Source organism: Petaurus breviceps, unplaced genomic scaffold (assembly GCF_028583685.1).
Source record: "Petaurus breviceps papuanus isolate PSGF00001 unplaced genomic scaffold, PetGlider_PUasm1.0 90895, whole genome shotgun sequence".
NCBI lineage: Eukaryota > Metazoa > Chordata > Mammalia > Diprotodontia > Petauridae > Petaurus > Petaurus breviceps.
The window spans coordinates 23,569,291-23,587,918 of record NW_027187372.1 but is presented as its reverse complement, the minus strand read 5'-3'; the positions used below and the strand labels follow the sequence as shown (position 1 = coordinate 23,587,918).

At 35.3% G+C, this 18,628-nt stretch overlaps 1 long non-coding RNA gene across 6 annotated transcripts in view; it reads left to right on the top strand.

Annotated features, from left to right (window-relative positions):
• Positions 1-656: 656 nt before the first annotated feature.
• LOC138151055 (uncharacterized) overlaps positions 657-18,628 on the top strand; it is a 138,411-nt gene continuing 120,439 nt past the window's right edge. For all 6 annotated transcript variants that reach the window (XR_011165731.1, XR_011165730.1, XR_011165726.1 and 3 more), the window contains exon 1: positions 657-858. This is a non-coding gene — a long non-coding RNA (uncharacterized lncRNA). The remainder of the gene's footprint in view (positions 859-18,628) is intronic.

Below are 18,628 nucleotides of genomic sequence, written 5' to 3'. Positions count from 1 at the left end.
GAATGGTAGAGAGATACTTAAAGTTCCTGCTTTCTAGCCCACTAACAGTTATTCACAAAGAAAGTAGAGTTTGGGGTAGTGACGCTAATGAACACGAGTCAGGCAGCCTGGAACTTGAGTAGAAACGGTGCAAGTCATCAGAATACGATCGATGTGAAATGACTTGCTTTGAAAATATTGAGGACTTCACATTAGGACTGAATTCTTTGAAGGCAACATAAAGCTGATTTCCTCTCTCTCTACTGCTGCCAAAGTTAACTGCAAAAGAAAGCTTTCCTGATAGGCAAACAGGCAAGACAGCAGAAGAGAAGAAGGTGTGTGTGTGTGTGTGTGTGTGTGTTTTGAAGGGAGAGGAAACTTGGGGGAAAAAAAAAGCAACCCAGCTTCCAATCCCCACCCACCAGTCTCCGTGAAAGATGACTTCAGTCTCTTTCTTAACTAATTCTGTCACTGTAAAATCCTACAGTCATTCTTCCACACATAAAGGAAAATAAGCTCACTAGGTGGACCTAGATGCTTTCAGTTTTAACTATTAACCAATGGTGAAAAAGGCAGAATGCCTAAGTTATGTCTTTGTGGCCAATAGGGTAGCTGTGTGTGTCCCACATGACTCCCTTCCCCTGTCTTTCACATGGGCTGTAATTTAGTTCAATTCAGAACTGCAGATAGTACAGCTTTCACAGAAGCAATGGGATGTCTGAGCACAAGTGGCTGACTTGGGAGTGACTTTATGAAGCACTTTTCTGCCTTCCTTAGGCAGAAAAAAAAAACTGGAATTCTGCACCTGCATCAGAAAAGGACCAGTCTAATTCTGCCACCCAGTAGCAAGAAACTCACACAGCTAATCGTTTTGAAATTGTAAGTATGATTTTTTTTCATAAAGTGCCCTGATTTAATAGTTTATATGCCATATGCATAAAGTATATGAGACTTTTAAAAAAAAAAAACCTTTACCTGTGATTGTGGATATTAATGAGAATGCAAATTACTAGAAAAATCGTTTATGGCCAGATGTTGTCTGTTTCGATCTAATAAAGATAAAAGAACAAAAAATAAAAGTCAGTCATCCCTTAGGGTAGCTACATGAGGGCTGCACAGCAGAACATAGCTATGTGCCGCTTTGTTCATAAGGAAAACTGAAGGCAGACACATATGTATTTTGTTCTTTTCTATTTGGTCTCTGTGTCTAATCAGGTTTGATCTGTCCCCAAGAAAAATAAAAGACAAACTTTGCTGACTCCTCTGACAAGGGCACTGTAGACTTTCCAGACATCTGACAGTTATTATAATTAGCAATGAAAGACAGCTAAGGCACTTGGGGGCAAATAGCTCTTAAATTTTGAACAATGGAACCAAGCCAGGGCTGGCTTTCTATTTATTTTTTTTACCGCCCTCTCCATTTTTATAGTATTTATAGTTGTGGAAGGGTTTCACAGCTTATTTTTAAAATAAGAAATAAAACCCAAACAGTTCTACAAGAGTCTGAAATTGGTCAGTGTAATGGCAGACTGGAGAGACAGCTTTAATGTCTCAGATTCCAGCCTTCCATGTATAAAGAATTCGCCCCCCCCCCCGAAATTCCTAATAGGGTGGAGTGAGGAAGATTTGCTTCTTCACAGTAGATTGCCAGACGGAAAAATAATTCTGGGTTCCTCTTTCATATTTACTGGCTAGCAAAAAAAGATATGATTAGCATCTAAGTTGCTTTCCATGTAAGATTTATGGACTTCAAATAGAAGCCAAAAAAAAAAAAAGCACTTGGTTTTAACCTTAGAAAAGAAAATCTAACCAAATGGGTAAAGATGCTGTTCACTTAGCACTTCTTCCCTTCTACACTCAGATAATGTAACCTATCGGAGCATTCTGCTTTTACTTCTAGAATCATCTAAATCTTTTAAAAGTTGCATGCTAAAAGTCTCCTGGGGGTGGTAGTGGAGGGAGGTGGGGGGGGGGGGTGAAATCAAATCTGTTTTTCATGGATGCATCAGGGCTTGCTCAGTAACAAAGCATGGGAAGAAAAGAAGAGTTTGTAAGGAAAATGTTATTTTGGTGATTTTTAAAAAAGCATAATAACTAATAAAGGAAATTATTGAGGGGCTCCAGACATTCCTAATTATGTCTTAAATAAATCTGCTCCAGCAGAGGCTTGTGTGTTCTAATTGGGGAGAGGAGGGAGGCGCTGAGACTTTAGGATTAATTTTAAAGAAGGACTCTGACGTGAATTTTCACATAATCTTTTAAAAATACACCATTTAATTTTCTTTGTCTGCCCTCATGTTATCTACACCTCCCCCCACCACCGCCCACTGTGAGCTGAGACACCTGAAGGCTAGACATAATGATCAACAGAGCTCTAGCCTGTCTGGAGTCCAGCCAGGTTTTTTTTTTCCTCCCCTCTCTACAATCAAGGAGCCTGCACGCAGCAATGCATGCCAAGCCTATTCCACTGCTATGTGCAGATCAGGGATGGGAGTCTTACACACACTGCGGAAAGATTAAAGACAACAATATCCCCTTTCTCTTACCCTGGGCAGCCTCGATTTTAACCCTTTCATTGCCCCTCCAACCATATGCCTTTTTCATCGTACTCCAGGTCTCCAGAGAGCTAACAACTCATGCAGCATATCATATACCCCCGCCTGACTCATTTGGTTGAGAAACCAATTCCCTAATGCCATTCCACATCTGGATTATTTAGTATTATCAATACATTGCTCCACATGGAATCATTTGCCTATAAAAGCACAGTAAGGGTGGTTGGAATGAACTCTGCAGTAGGAAGCCTGCAAAAAGTCCGAGGTTAATGGGGAGACTTCCAAATCTTGCCGATTACAGCATAGCTGATGATGCCATTCATGAAGGCATGAAGGTCTCTCTCTCTCTCTCTCTCTCTCTCTCTCTCTCTCTCTCTCTCTCTCTCTCTCTCTCTCTCTCTCTCTCTCTCTCTCTCTCTCCTCTGCCCTCACAACTTCTATTTCTCCCCTCTCTTTCCTCTATCTTCCCACACTCCGTTTCTCTCTCCCTCTTCTCCTCCTTCCTTCCCTCCAAATAATAATGTAGTTACATCAGAGAGATGTCCAGATTTTCAGGTGATGTCATCACTCCCCCAAATTTTGCCTTCGTAGGAAGCATTTCCAAGCATCAATGTCCATCAGTTGGGTGTGTGCCCGTAAGAAGTTCAGGTATTTGTGGGGTTAAACTACACACAGAGGGAAAGCGTATTAGAATCTTGGCCATCTCTTGAAGATGTGTCCATATGGCATTATGGTCATATTTATCACAATAAGATAGTCAGGCAGCTTCCCTGGTTCTAGAGTGCTTTGTTAGTATGATGGTTGAGCGTTCATTTCCACTCCAGAGGTGACTGAATAGGAAGAAAAGGTTTTAAAAAGAATTTTCAGGTTTTCTGAAATAAAAAATATCAAGTATAGTGAAATTTGTTGATTTGATTTTGCTTTTTCTTGCTGTGTAAAATTGTGAAGTGCTTCAAAATGTACCTTGCTAAGGGCCATTTCCTTGGTAGGAAAAGAATGTTATGTGAAATGAGTTGTAAAGAATGATGATTTCATATGTTTTACTATCTGCACATATTCTGATTGGATAGTGGATGAATTAAATTTTTCGTGGGCTGGTAAATTTCCTGTATTTATCTTCTAGAATTTTTAAGGATATTATAACTTAAAGATGATGTTTTCATTCTTGTATCTTTTGATAATACATATTTTTAAAAGTGTAACACAATATGATTTTCCTAAAAGTGGCCTGAATTTTATTAATATATTATAATGCACATGCAAATATGCTTATAGAAATACTATGTGTAAATACCGGAAAATATTACTAAATATTTATTACATATATGTATGTATTTGATTTTATTTTTAAACATTAGGATGTTATCTCAGCATTTTATGTTGTGTATCTATTACAGAGAGGCATATATATTTTAATAGGACTTTCAAAGTATTCGTAAAGTGTTTTACTATGTTAAAGAGATCAACTTTACCAGATGAATATGATCTTTACAAAAATAAAACAAGCATGAGTTTCCCCTTCTGTTGAAAAACCTTATTCCCTAAGACATAACTTTATCAGTGGACACATTTTGAACTTAGGCACAGAACAGGTCACACAAGTTGGGTGACATTCTATGTGGGAAGACTCTGAACTAATATGTAACTTTTTGGACAAACACTTAGGCCTCAATTTGTAATCTCTCCATGGGCAGTTCTTCTAAGACAGCCTCAAAGTTCTGACTGTGAAAACTGCAGAACTAATTTGGATTATTACAGAAAGAAATATGGATAAACAGTGGGATTGAACTTTCAGCTACTTTGCGACAATAGCACACAGAACCACCCAGTAGGGGTACAGGTTACTAACAGGCCTCTTTCAAAGAAATGAAGATAATGGCCTTGATTGAAATAGTCAGAGTACGTAACTTCAGTTCAAGAACAAATAGTTTTCAGTGCATTACTGAGAAAGAACAATTTATGAGAGTACAGTTTGCTCTTACACAATGCTAATGTTTCATGTGAAATGGCAGATTACAAATCATTGAATGGATAAATGCCCCAATGCATGTGTCATGTTGGGGCTATATGAAAATGCATATGTCATTCGAATACATTTTCCTTATTTATTATTTTCTGCAACTTCCTTAAAGAAAAACTGCTATCCTGCAAAAATACACATAAACAATGCAAGTGATGGTTTCTTAAAATAAACAAAGATGTTTATTTTATTTTATTTCAGTATTGATAGAATAACCAGACTTTAAGATGGGTTTTACAGTTTGAATTTTCATATATGTCAGTTGGACAATAGTTGGGCACACAAATCAACTTAGAAAAGCACAGCTAAATAGGTGGCTAAAGAAATATTTTTATCATGGTGTATTTACTGTGCAACATACCTCATCTAAAAATATTTTTAATCATATAGAGAGATCTCTGGCTCTAATTATTATACTCATTAAAAAATTGAAATATCCCCAAATCCAAGTTTTCTTCTCTTCCCCATCCCAAATACTCTCACCAGGTGGTTCCGAAAAAGTAACTTTGCACTTAAAAATTCTTCCTAGAAGTAGAGAGTTTGATTTTTTTCTCCTTAGTTTACTCCTTTAAACTATAAATAAAGTTACATTGTGTGTAGAATACATGGGAACATCAAGAGAGTGAAGAAACTTTTTTTTCCCCTAACATTTTCTTCTTTAAGCATAAATGCAGATTTTCATGAAGTGGAAAAAGTTCAAGATTCTTTGCACAACTTTCAGCAGATCTGTTGGTCTGTTGATATGTCCAAGAAGCAAAAGTGCTCTGAAAATGATTGAAAGCTTTAGGGCCAGAACCTCAGTGAAGCTCAGGGAGGCACTGGGGTCAGATGGGCTCATGCATCACAGATAGGAAATGGACTGTGCCATGCATTTTTCTAGATTTTTCTTTAAGCACACACATTTAGATTATTTACTACAAACAGATTTGGGGTTCATTTTTCAGTATCATCTTTCCAAATATCAAGACTACAAGTGAATGTAAATGAATTTTTGCATGGTATAGCTAGACCAGATGGCCACGTGCTCCTTTCTTATTTAGATGAGACTTTTCCTTTCAATAACATCTTTCTTCCTGACCTGCTTAAAAATTCCAGCGAATGAAATCAGCACAGGATTTTCAATTCTAATTGACCATGTGCAGAGGAAGGGCCAGTAGAGAAATCAGTAGGGCCATTGTGAGGTTGCCTGCATCAATCTTGCCTTTGTGTTTTGCCCTTACTAGCCAGAGCCAAAATAATTAAGAATATTTAATTTATATTAGTTTTGCTATGACTACAAAACTAGCTAATTCCCAATGTAAATCACTTGAGTCACTGCTTCTGCCCTTTCAACACCAGTAATCAGGAGATGGTTCTCATACATGTACACACAGTCCCTCTCAGCCATCTGGGCAAACAGGTTCTGAGTTAATTCTCTGAAATAAAAAAGAAGAAGAAGAAAATTTGGCATACTGCTTGAGGTAGGCTATGAATATATTAAAATGTGATGAATTTCTTGAAATTGTCACCTGAAATGACTACAGGAGGTTATATAGGAAGGGATAATTTTGGATTTTTTTTTTTAATTTAGAGGGAGAATGAAATCTGCTTAACCAACATGCTTGCTCCAGAAGCTTATTCCATCCAGGGAGAAGCTTGGGCCATAGCTTCTTCATAATGTTATTACCCAGGCATTTGGAATTAGCTTTAGCAAGTAATAGCATGGCATGCAAGAATGGTGCTCTCATTATAATGAGGCTTAACAGAGGAATTCACTTATGTAGTTGAAGTATTCTTAGCCAGAACATCTATGTAGTATACAGAAAAGACCAAACAAAGGTCAAGTTTAGGAGTTACTGACTTATGTCTGTTATTTAAGTGAATTAGATTCCTTAAAAATACCATACATCAAAAAGTAAGTTGTTTGTTTTATACCTCTGGATAGTAATTTACTCAGACAACTGTGCTGATATTGGTTGTTGCTAAAAAAGAAACTGTGATGTAACTTCTTAACTTTTTAAAAATTGAAAATAGATTTAAATGGAAATTCAGGCTGCTCTTCAGGAAAAGACATTAGCTGGACTTGGAATAAAATCAAACCTAAAATATATACTGAATTGGGAAAAGCCTGGCGGGGGGTGTCACCGAGGTGGGGGGGGGCAAAATGCTAACAGGAGGCTAGTCTTGGGAACAATGGGACAAGAAGTAGTCTCTGAAGTTAGCATTTATATCTGAAGTTCAAAACATTTTATTAATATATATGCATCATGTTGGAAAAAAAAGGGATGACTGATGCATGTTTTTTACGGTTTCCATATGTTAATTTCCTACATATCTAAAATTACAATTTGAGGTGAAGAGGGGATTAAATGAGAAAATTTAATTATATTTTTAAAGTGATAGTTGCTATTGAACAAATCTTAATGCAGATATTCAGTCCTGCTCTCTCAAATTTGAGGGACTTTATTCCCTAGTCACCTTAAAAATAAACAACTTTTTGTTAAAAATTTCATGGCCTCATCAAATATATACCCTTGTGTAGAAGAATGTGTTAAATTTACATTTTGTTAGCTCTTGTAATAATGATGGAAGCCACAATGAAAAGTTCATCATATTAAAAAAATGAATTCTAACAGAAGCAGGAAAGTAGGCTCAGGCAATGTGGCATAATGGAGTGGACTCTACATCTGGAATCAGAAAATTTGGATTTAATGTTGGCTGTGTCATTTGCTCCTAATGGGACCTCAGGCAGGCCATTTACAGACTGGATCTCTGCCTTCCTTGTATTGTAAAAATAAGGGTATTGGCCTAGATTTGCTCTATAAGTTTTTTTTTTTCCACCTCTAAATCTTAAGATCCTATCCTCGTGAAGCTTCCTATATGATTCCAAACACAGATGAATTTTCTTTTAAGCCACCATCTTCTAGGGTCAAAGTATTTATGAAATAGAAGTCTCAACCATTTTTATTGCCTTCTAGGTACATATATGATATTGTGCTACACAAAACATGATAAGCCCCTACCTCAATTAAGCTTTTTCATTTATTTGTATTACCATGAAACATAAGGTACCACAGACAGACTTCAATTGTCAAATCATGATTAAGAGCAAAATCCATCTGGAAAATAAATCTCAATTGATTGGTTTTTGTTTTGTTTTGTTGGTTTGTTTCTGTTTTTACTCTGCCTCCCAAAATGAACAAAATAGAATATGAGTCTTTAGGTCAGAAATCAACCAAAGGGTATAAAAAGGAAGTAAGTAGAATGTACAGTTTCTAATATTGATAGTCTTTTTCTCTGATTTTTGCTGTCCATGAACCAGATTGCATAAATTCATCCGATGTCAAATAGCAGTGTATAAAATTGTTCAAATGTGTTTTGTGTCATAATTTTATATGGTTGAAGATTTAATGTGTCATAAGAAAAGTTTTATAGTGAAGCTAAGTTCTTTTCCTCCTCTTTCATTATGTAACAAATATAGCTAACCCTTGATCACCCTTAATCAAGCAGCATTATGGATAATCCCAGTAGGAAATGATACCTGAAAGTTATTGAAATTTGTGTCTGGAAGATATTTTTGCATTTTAATTCAATTATGGATTGTTAGAATTCATAGCTTATGATACATATATGTATCATATCTACATGTATGTTATATGTAGGATCATAAATCTAGAGCAAGAAGAGACCTCAGAGATCATCTATTCCAAAGCCCTCGTTTTACAGATGAAGAAATTGAAATTCAACTTAATTCATTGTCTTGGCCAATTTCATACTGGTGATAAGTGTTAGAGGCAAGCAAGATTGGTACAGTTTTTGCTTTTCCTTTCACCCTGGTCCTAGGGAAAGCTCTAGCCATTTATTCAGTCATTATAACTGCCCAGTGTCTGCCTGGGATACCATCACCATCTTCCTTTCTATATTGGAGGACCAGACTGAACATTTTGGGGCAAAGACACCAGGAAGTAAGGCTTCTTTACTTCTCCTGAGATAAGCATTTTCAAATATTTCCAAATGCCTTGCTCCTAGTCCATTTCATAGTTCCTGATGGTCTTATGCATAAAAGGTTTCCCACCATTATCTCAATTCTAACTCTCTCCACTTAGAATTTTAACTCGCCCTTAATGGCCCCTATGGTTCAGCCTCAAAACTTCATTATTATTTTGAGGAAATGTAGCTGCCTAGAAGCTAAGGAAGGGTTGCTAAATGTTATAGCTATCATTGGTGTCTTGAAATTCACAATCCTTCGTACTAAAGAACAAAAATCACATTGTAATCCAATGACTGGCCAGTTTCCTCAGCTAGTCTCTTACTACTTTCTTCTCTGTATTATTTCCACACTAAGGTACCTGATCAGTACTCTCTTTTCCTAGACTTGAGAGATAGTTCACAACTTTCCTAAAGGGAGGTAACTGGTTTGACTTAAAAGGCCTTCTGTTAATGCTCCTGTCTCCCTGACTAAAGTAAACAAAATCTCGCTTATATCAACAAAGAATTTAAGTAAACCAGTAGGTGACAGTGTCAATAAGAATTTGAAAGCAAGTTTTGTATTGGGTCATCTGAAATTCTAGTACTCTGCACAAGAGGGTTGAGTTTGGAAATATATTCCTATACTTTGGGCTTAAACCATGGAATGCCCTGAAAACCTCTTTTTGCTTTAAAACTATCTTTAAGGAAGGCCACAGTTCAAACAGATGTGTGTATGTATGTATGCATGCATGCAGGTATATATGTATGTTACACATGTATATACATTTGTGTATATATGTATGTGTATATATATATACACATGTACTTATAATTGTATGAATTATTGAAGTAATTTTACAAATATTGATTGGTGTTTTTGAATCCAACAATCTCCCAGGACATTATTGATAGCACATAGCTGTTTCATTGAAATAAATTGGTCATTGTCAGCCAATAAATATGCAGACTATAGAAAGGGAGGAGCTTAAGATGTGAGTGATGACAGTGAAAAGGGAAAAAAAACACTTTTGGTTGGTCAAGAAATATAGAGGGGTTAATTTTTTTTTAATCTCTATGTTAAGTGGGAAGAATGAAAGGGATTTTTTTTTTTGCTTTTTTTTTTTTTAAGGAAAGCTAAGCTGCTGGTGATTTGGTTGTATTTATGGATTACTACATTTTGAAAAGAAGAAAACCAGAGTTGTAAGATGACACTGCAGGGGATATCTGGACTTTTCAACTGAATCTAAAGTCTGTTTAGTCAATGCCTTAATGCTTAGTTTTGACCTTTGGCCTCTTCACTCCTCCCTGTTCCAGGTGCAACATTTTTTTCAAATACTTTACCATTATCAGAAACTTTGTACAGTTTTCACACACTGTTTTAATAACACTTCCTATGCAGAAAAAACCCACCGTATAGATCTGTTCTCCAAGCTTGAAGACTTTAAGAACTTGTATCAGCTTGTACATATCCTCTTGTAATTAATAAAGTTTGTGTATCTCTGCTTAAAAATAATTATGAGAAATAGCCACCCAGATACAAAAGTTTAATTGACCTGGCAGCATGTTCTCAGTTTGAGTGAATTTTGACAAGAAGATACAGCTACTAAAGAGTGATAAATTTAATATTTCTTTTAAGTTAATTTTCTTTGCAAAGAAATGGTAAAGAGAAACAAGAGTGCATATTGTTACAAATATATGAAACACAAACTCTGGGTAGAATTTGTTTTTCTCCTCAAGGTAAATGATTTCTCCCACTGTTGTTAAGTGTACAGTTTGGAAACACAAATACCTATAATCAAATAATACATTTAAAAAACATCAGAGAGTACATTGTACAAATGCCAGATGAAAAATCTTGGCCCATAGAGGACAGATGACTTCTCCAATGTCCCTCAGTTAATTAGGATGAGGATCTGAATTAGGACTCAGATTTTTAAGACTCTTCAGCCAGTATTATCTCCATTATATCTGAAGTATTTATAATAATTTATTATCCTATTCTGAAATCTAGAAAAACCTTGGATAAGTTTGATTAAATAGCATTCATCTCTACATGTGCACATGTGTATGTAAATGTGTGAGAACAAAATACCTAGTTACATATAAACAGGTTCTATCAGAATTTCAATTTGAACAAATGATTGCACAGATGGACTCTAAAGGAATACAAAGAAAGAATGAAAGGATGTTCATCAAGGCTGTGTTAATTACACTACCAGTATGTCCAAATGAAAAGTGAAAACTTTAGTCATTCCAGATGTTTTGTCTACATGACATAAAACATGCAGTTATTTGCAGATTTTCACATAGAACTTTTTTCATTCTTGTGCTGAATGTTTGCTTTTATGTAAACTTAGCCTGACTAGCCTAAATCATATCAATATTGAGCACATATTTGAGTTACAGAAGAAATGACACAACATTCCTAACTTTTGAAGACAGGTTTTTAATTACACACACACACACACAAGTTGTACCTATTCCTTTTTTTAAAATGAGAAGAAATAATCAAAATTTCAAAATAAATTTTCTGAAATGTCAAGTATAAAACCACTGATTTACCTTTTTTTAAATTCCCCTTAAAACATTAATGGAATTGTTCTACTAAAAACATTTATATGGCTAAATTAAGTGCTTTTGAACCTAAAAAATGCAGTTGGTCTAAGCAATTTTGGCTTGATTTTCATTCATCAAGGAGAATTAACTACATGCTGATAAGATATAAAAATTTTGGAATGAAAGTCTTTTCTTCAGGGTTTGCATAAAAAAAGGGAACACATGCAGATTCCATTTTGTGGAATTTAGAAATAAAACCGGGATGAACTTCGTGCAGACCATTCAGATGAATTCTTTCTGAGGCATGTGAAGCATCAGCATTTCACATTTTAACTTTTCTCCTCCCTCCCTCCCTCCACTGTCCCTCAAGCTATGCAAGAGCTTGTTGTGGGAACAGGATGAAAATGGCATCATTAACAATAGCTTTCAGGTAGGTCAGAGATGTCACTTTGTAAGTGAAGACTCCACACATTCATGCACATACAGATATGCTCCACGTTGCACAATAGGTTAAAACACAGCACTTTGCTTATTCTAACCACTCTAAACAGGGACTAAAAATGCCTGAAGTTGTAACTATAAAGCAATATAAGCAATATCTGAGGTTAGGCCATTGACTCAAATGTTGAAGTTTGAACTGAGTGTGAGACTGGTTTCCCTATGTATTAACGACATATGGATTCCAGAAAGTTGTTGAAGAAGTAGTTCCCTATGTTGAACAATATTTCTCCATTGTCTTGCACTAAGGTATTGGGGCTGGATAGAGTCCCATCTGGACCTCTTTAATCTTGCTGTTGCTACTATGGCATTATAGTAGTAACTAGTGAAAGCTTTAGTAAAATAAAATGTCATAAGGATATAATGGTTGTGTATTAATTTAAGATTTCTCAGAAAAGAACTTTCAGAATTACATGGAGGTGAGTTTAAATGCAATGTATTTCCTCTCCCTGCTCCAATTTCTCCCCTTCTCTCTCCTCTCACATTCCATTCCATTATTTTCTTGTATGTCAGAGGATAGATGCATCCCCTCAGTTTTAAATCAAAATCCAGATCTGATTGCCTGGAGGTAGAAATGGGCAACTGGATTACCTGTGGTTAGATACTTGAGATCATTATCCACTAAAAACATTTTCAACTGACTTTTCTGAACTATGTGTTCATTCAAGATTGGAAAATTAGTATTTACTACCAACCCTTTACTCCAGGCAAACCTTTTAGACCAACATAGACTAAACAGAAGATAAAAATATGAAAACAATCTAAGTGCCCCCATCTTCTTTCCAAGTACAAAGTATATAGTCTATTATGAAACCTGAGGAATCTGACTCATTATCCTTCTTACTGTGTCTGCAGTCTATACGTAAAAACTAACACGACTGTTTTGACTAAGACCTCTTTTAATTTCATATTTTTAAAGAAAAGTTTTGGCATTAAACATTTTCATAAAACGTCTGCAGAAAATGGTTTGGATGTTTTTTTTTTTCCTTTTAAGGCGAATAAAGTAATCAAGGTTTACAAGTATAAACATAATGTTAACTTAATTTTCTTTAAAAAATACAACTAAGGACCCCATAGCAATACAGGCAACTGTGAACTGAAAACACCGTTAAGGTTGACATTAAAGGGTTATCCTTTTTGGCCTCAGTGGTCAGCTAGGTGCCTTCTGGGGCACATTAGCTGCTGTTAAAGTTCTAAACTCAGCAGTTATCTGTATAAAGTTCTTTTTATTGATTGATATCAAAAGGCACTTACAGAATTTTGGCTGTCTCAGCGGGCAAATCTTTGTTCAGTGCCAAGATTTACAGTGTACTTGAGAGAAATTCTTTGCCATTATCCATTTTTCAAGAACTCAGTACCAAGATATTGGGCACATTCAGTATTATTTCTAGTCTCTTTCTTGTTACTTGCCACTGAGGTTGTCCATACTGAATGTTTGGAACATTTTTTTTTTTATCCTTAAAGATCCCAGTATTTTTTCAATCAAAGTTGTTGCTGTCATGAATTTCATTTATTGATTTCTTCTTACTCTAGATTCCTAACCCATTCATTATCTATCCTTAGGCTTCTAGTTCATTTTTGATTAGGGCAGCATGACATCATGGACAGAGCTTTGCAATTAGAGTCAAGAAACCTGAGTACTATTCTCAGTACTTCTATGAATAAGGTCTGTGATTTTGGACAACTAACCTCTGTAAGCCTTAATTTCTTATCTGTAAAACAAGGAATGAGAATTAGCATTGCATCCTGGATAGAGAGCTACCCCTAGAGTCAAAAAGACCTGGATTTAAGGCTAACCCTTGATACAGACCAGATTGGCTCTGTGACCCTTGGTAATTCACTCAACTTCTCTATGTCTCAGGCCATTCCCTAAGGGTAATTTGCAGAGGTGACACTGACAGGCATTAAGAGAGAGAATTCAGGGCCAGCTAGGTTGTGAAGTGAATAGAGCACTGGCCCTGGATTCAGGAGGACCTGAGTTCATAATCCAGCCTCAGACACTTGACACTCATGCTAATAAGCATGTGACCTTGGGCAAGTCACTTAATCCCATTTGCCCTGCCTTCCCCCCTCCAAAAAAAGAAAGAGAGAGGGGGGGAATTAATTCTTCCAGGGTTCCCTATACCAATGGAATCACAGGTTTAGACCAAACCTTCCCCCCACTAAAACCAAGGGATTTGAACTAAATGATCTCTGCAGTCTATCTCTTCCAGATTTCTGAGTCAGAGGACTATTACAAGTTACCAAATTCTGAACTCTTTAAATGACAGGAACTTAATAACCAGAGGTATTATTTCACTGCTGCATCTCTATCCCTTTCTGTCATACTCACAGTTTAAAATTCTTTAGCACTTTTGATCTGCTTCTTTGAATTCTTTTGATTTATACACCTTATTTATATCTTCTCCAAGGAGGTTCTTTGTTTGATTTTTCTGCTTTCATAGTTTAGATTAGGTGTATAATTTAAAGAATGATAGAGGATAAGGAAACTTATAGACCATCTAGTATAAGCCCCTTATTTTATTAAGGAGACAGCTAAGGCCAGTAATAATACTTGGAATCTATGCTTTTAAGGTTTCCAAAGCAGTACTTACTTGATTACATTTGATCCTCACAATGTGCCTGCATGCTGAGTTTTAGAGGGATTTTTTTCCCTTTTGTTTTTACAAATGGGTAAACTGAGGCTTGGAGAAGTTAAGTCACTTGTTCATGGTTATACAAGTAATTAATGTTGAAAGGGGGGTTCCACCTCACATATCTTCTTACTTCTAAATCCATTGTCCTTTCCAGCATAGAAGATCACCGCTAAGCCCAAGAAATGTCATGAAGATGAATTCTATACTGTATCTTTGGGCTCAGCCTTATTCATCCACAAAAGTTGGTTCATGGTGTATTCGTCCAATTGTCTTAAACCATTCACAATACATAACTAAATAGGAAAATAATGAATAGTTGCATCTTTATGTCAGGGCCACAGCAATTTAATGTGGCCATGGGGATTTCCTAATTGTTGATGTGGACAATGAAACTTTGAGTAGGCAAATGAAATTCATCCAAAATCAATCTAGTTTGTCATATTTTGTGCTAGAAGAAATTGTTCATAGGTATATGAAGTTGGCCAGATTCATCTCAGTAACAGAATAATTTCTTAGAATGCTAACATATCGCAGGCTTGGGAACAGATTAAAATGAACAATAAAATTGTCACTGTGGGTATAGCCCTAGCCACTAGGAATGCTGGACATACATCTTCTGGTTAAAAAAGGTCTAAATATATGGTATAAGTTATATATCACATACTTAGGTATATTCTTTACTCAATTAAGTACATGTAGTTTTACAGATTAGAAGACAAAGTTTGTTTTTTATTAAACAAAGATAATGTTTTTATTAACAAAGATAAGATTGATAGATTCATATGGTCACAGATTTAGGGTCAAAAGTGACTCATGATGATTATTTGAAGAGAATTATATGGAATTAGAAGAATACTAAAGAACCAGAAAAGCAAGTGGGATTTTTTTTTAGTTAGAGGATTGAATTGAACTTGGCATTTTTAAAAATTTAAAATGACAAACTCAAAAATAATTTGATTATGTCATATCTGGACATAGTTTTATGAGATAGTAATAAATATTAGAAGTCATGCCTCTATTATATACTTAATGGTAAGGCTGAGGAACATTAGTTAGGAATTTCTCCTAAGATCACCATTTCTGCTTCATGGAAGTCATGTATCTAAATTGTCATATTTTACTATATATATCAGAAGGTTAAAGGGTAAGGGGCGGCTAGGTGTCACAGTGAATAGAACACTGGCCCTGGAGTCAAGAGAACCTGAGTTCAAATTTGACCTCAGACACTTGACACACTTACTGGCCTAACCATGTGACTTTGGGCAAGTCACTTAACCCCAATTGCCCTCTAAAAAGCAAAAAAAAAAAAAGACTACAGTAGAATATTTCTCTTTTGAATAAATCAAAATGTGTGGTTGTTTTTTTTTCCTTTTGAAATTTAGGGGATTACTAGTTTGTTACAGTTATCTCCCTGTTTTTGAAAGGATGATAATCTAGTTTGTGAAGGAGTCATAGAACTGGAAGGGACCTTAGAAATTATCTAATTCATGCCTCATTATGTAGATGAGAAAACTGAGACCCAGAAAGGTTAAGTGGCCTAGTTAGGATTAGAATCTAGATTTCTCTGAATCTTGGTACAATGCTTATATTTTAAATATATATACATATCTTTTCCCTCATCATACATACTTTATTCATGTTAAACCTAAATAAATATGAAATATAAATTAATACATTTAATGTTAAATTTGAGTTGGACAAGTAAAAGATTTTCTGATGAAGAAAAGTTAAGTTTCTTAAAGTAACTTTTGCATACCTTCGGTCAACAATTCTCATCCTAAATTTGCTCCTAGCAGGATAATTTTACAAACCACTTTACATTTTTTTACCACTTTTTTTTAATATATAAAAGAAGGTTGACTATTTCTTAGAGAGGGTTGTTGTGAATAACAACAGTAATGGAGGCAAAAATGGTCAGGGATGTAAAATTAGTTTAAAAAGTATCAATCACCATGTAAATTCAAGGGAGTAATAATTTGATGAGGAGTTACCTCTGGACCCCCCCCCCCCAATTTACATAAGCAAACAAGAGGTGAATTTACAAGCCAAGCCTCTGTAACAAATTCAATTACACTGAACATGTCAATCCAACTGGGCATTTACAGCTTCTGGCACATTTGTTTGAGCACGTGAAAACTCTTTAAAATTCACTCTAACAGGATTTGACAACATTTGTGCTGTAGATAGATCACTGGACCTGTAGTCAGGAAGATTTGAATTCAAATTTAACCTCATATACTTATTAGTTGTGTGACCCTGGTCAAATCACCTAACCTCTGTCTTGGTTTCTTGGCATAAAAATAAATACTACTATAATATTCTTTTTGGCAACCTTAAGGCTCATACACGCTAACTTCACTACTATACTAGTATTCATGAAATAACAGAACACTCAGACAAAGGTCTCCAGTATATCAAACATGGAAGATTTATGGAAGAGCAGGGACAAGGATTACATAAGATGAAAAGTCACAAATCTTAATAGTCATATCTATGATGTCATGGATCTGTTTCAAGTATTTATTTATTCATCTTTTGAACATCGCTATAAAAGAATAAGTTGTTTTCAAATGAGTAGTGGTTTTTTTGGTTGTCTTTTTGGATCTGTGCTTTCATAGCTATTTGGGAAGCTATGTGTCAGAGGCAGGATTTGAACCCAAATATTCCTTACTCCAAGCCTAGTCAATTATAGTTTCTGCCTCAATTATAATTTGAACAATTTCAATCCAAATGTTAATCATAAAATTAAGGTTCATATTTGCTGTATAAGTGATATTCCTAATTTTGTCTATCCAATTAAGGTAATTTAATAGTTCTTAAAATTGTGAAGTATTTAACACAAGACATTTTAGTAAATGCACTATAACCTTGCTATTTTGTATTTTTTGCAATAGATCAAGATTCTCTTTTAAAACATTGCTATCTTGGACCCTATCTAAAGAGATTTAGTTACTGAATATGAAGACATTGTTCTTGTACCTTGTTAGGTTGTATCTTAGCATAGACTCTATAGACAATGCTATGAGACTGGAAAAGGTAACTTCTCATCAATTAACAAAAAATTACTGAGTGCTTCCTATGTTCAAGAAACTGCGTAATAACATCCATTCATATGTTCCATAAGACAGCCAGCATGGAGAGGGGTGGGGGGGGGAGGAATGGAGAAAGATGATAAATTCTGGAAACCACTTAGAAATGTAAATATTTAACAATGTTCATGTATGCTTTTGTGTTTTCTAACACTGCTATTTCATTTCAAAGCTGGGAAATTAAGAGTAATGATGAGTACTATAATTTTTTTAATCATTAATCATTTGGTTTCTCTAAATGTGAAAATATGATTCAGATAAATCCTCTAGCAGGGAAAAAATGTAAGTTTTTATTGGAAAATATTTAGGATCATAGATATAGATCTCAAAGGCCTTCTGATCCAACCCCATCTAATTCAAATCTCTACATTTTACAGATGAAGAAACAAAGGTACAGAAAGTTCAAGTGATTTGCCACCAGTCACATCAGTACTAAGTTAGAGAAAGGATTCAAACTTGAGTCCTAGACTCCTAAGTTCTTCCTATGGTCTGGGCTCTAGGCTATTTAAACAGAAGTGAAACTCTGCTGTTGATTTTATGTCAGGCAATAAGATTCACTTCAGAATATCATGCTACACAGAGTGGCAATGTAGCATATTTCATCATTGGCAGCATGTTAAGCTATTTCTGAAAGGAATCTTACTGTATTTTATCCATCCTCTTGAGAAGGCCTCTAATGGGATCAGCTGTTGCAGTTTTAAAAAATATTTCTAGTGGCCCTGTATACATTTCCAATACACCGGGTTGAAATTTCACCCATGAACCAAAAAAGCTACGTAAGAATCAAAGAGTGAATATAAAATAAAGTTACATCAGCATGCCAAATGCTAAGAAATTCAGCAATTTAAAACTGTCTTTTTAAATGTATGTTATTCAGATCTTGAATAAACTTCATTTTTTATTTAGCTGTGGGACAAAATGCTCCAGCAGTCTTGTGGATACCATTAAATTTCTTTTGCCTAAATAAATAAAGGGCTTCTTATTGTAATAGAGAGCTTGAAATCCTTCTCCAATTTTCTTATGGGTAGTCATGGCAGTGAGGATGAAGGGAAGAAAATCAATGCAAGAGATATTGTAAAGGTAGAACTGATCAGTTAGAACACACTCCGGATTCCATCCCTCAGCAGTTTCTTTTCTTTTTAGGTTTTCACTATCTAGATTTATCACATATCCAACCCATTTTCCATCCTTTCTCAAGGAGTTCAGTATTCAGTATCTGTCTAAAAATCTTCCCCACCCTATTCTCTACTCCTAGACTTGGGAATTTCAGCATACACATTGTTGGTGCTCTTTATCACCCTGGCTTCCGAGTTCATGCTCATGACCTACACTTTTCACCCAATAGTG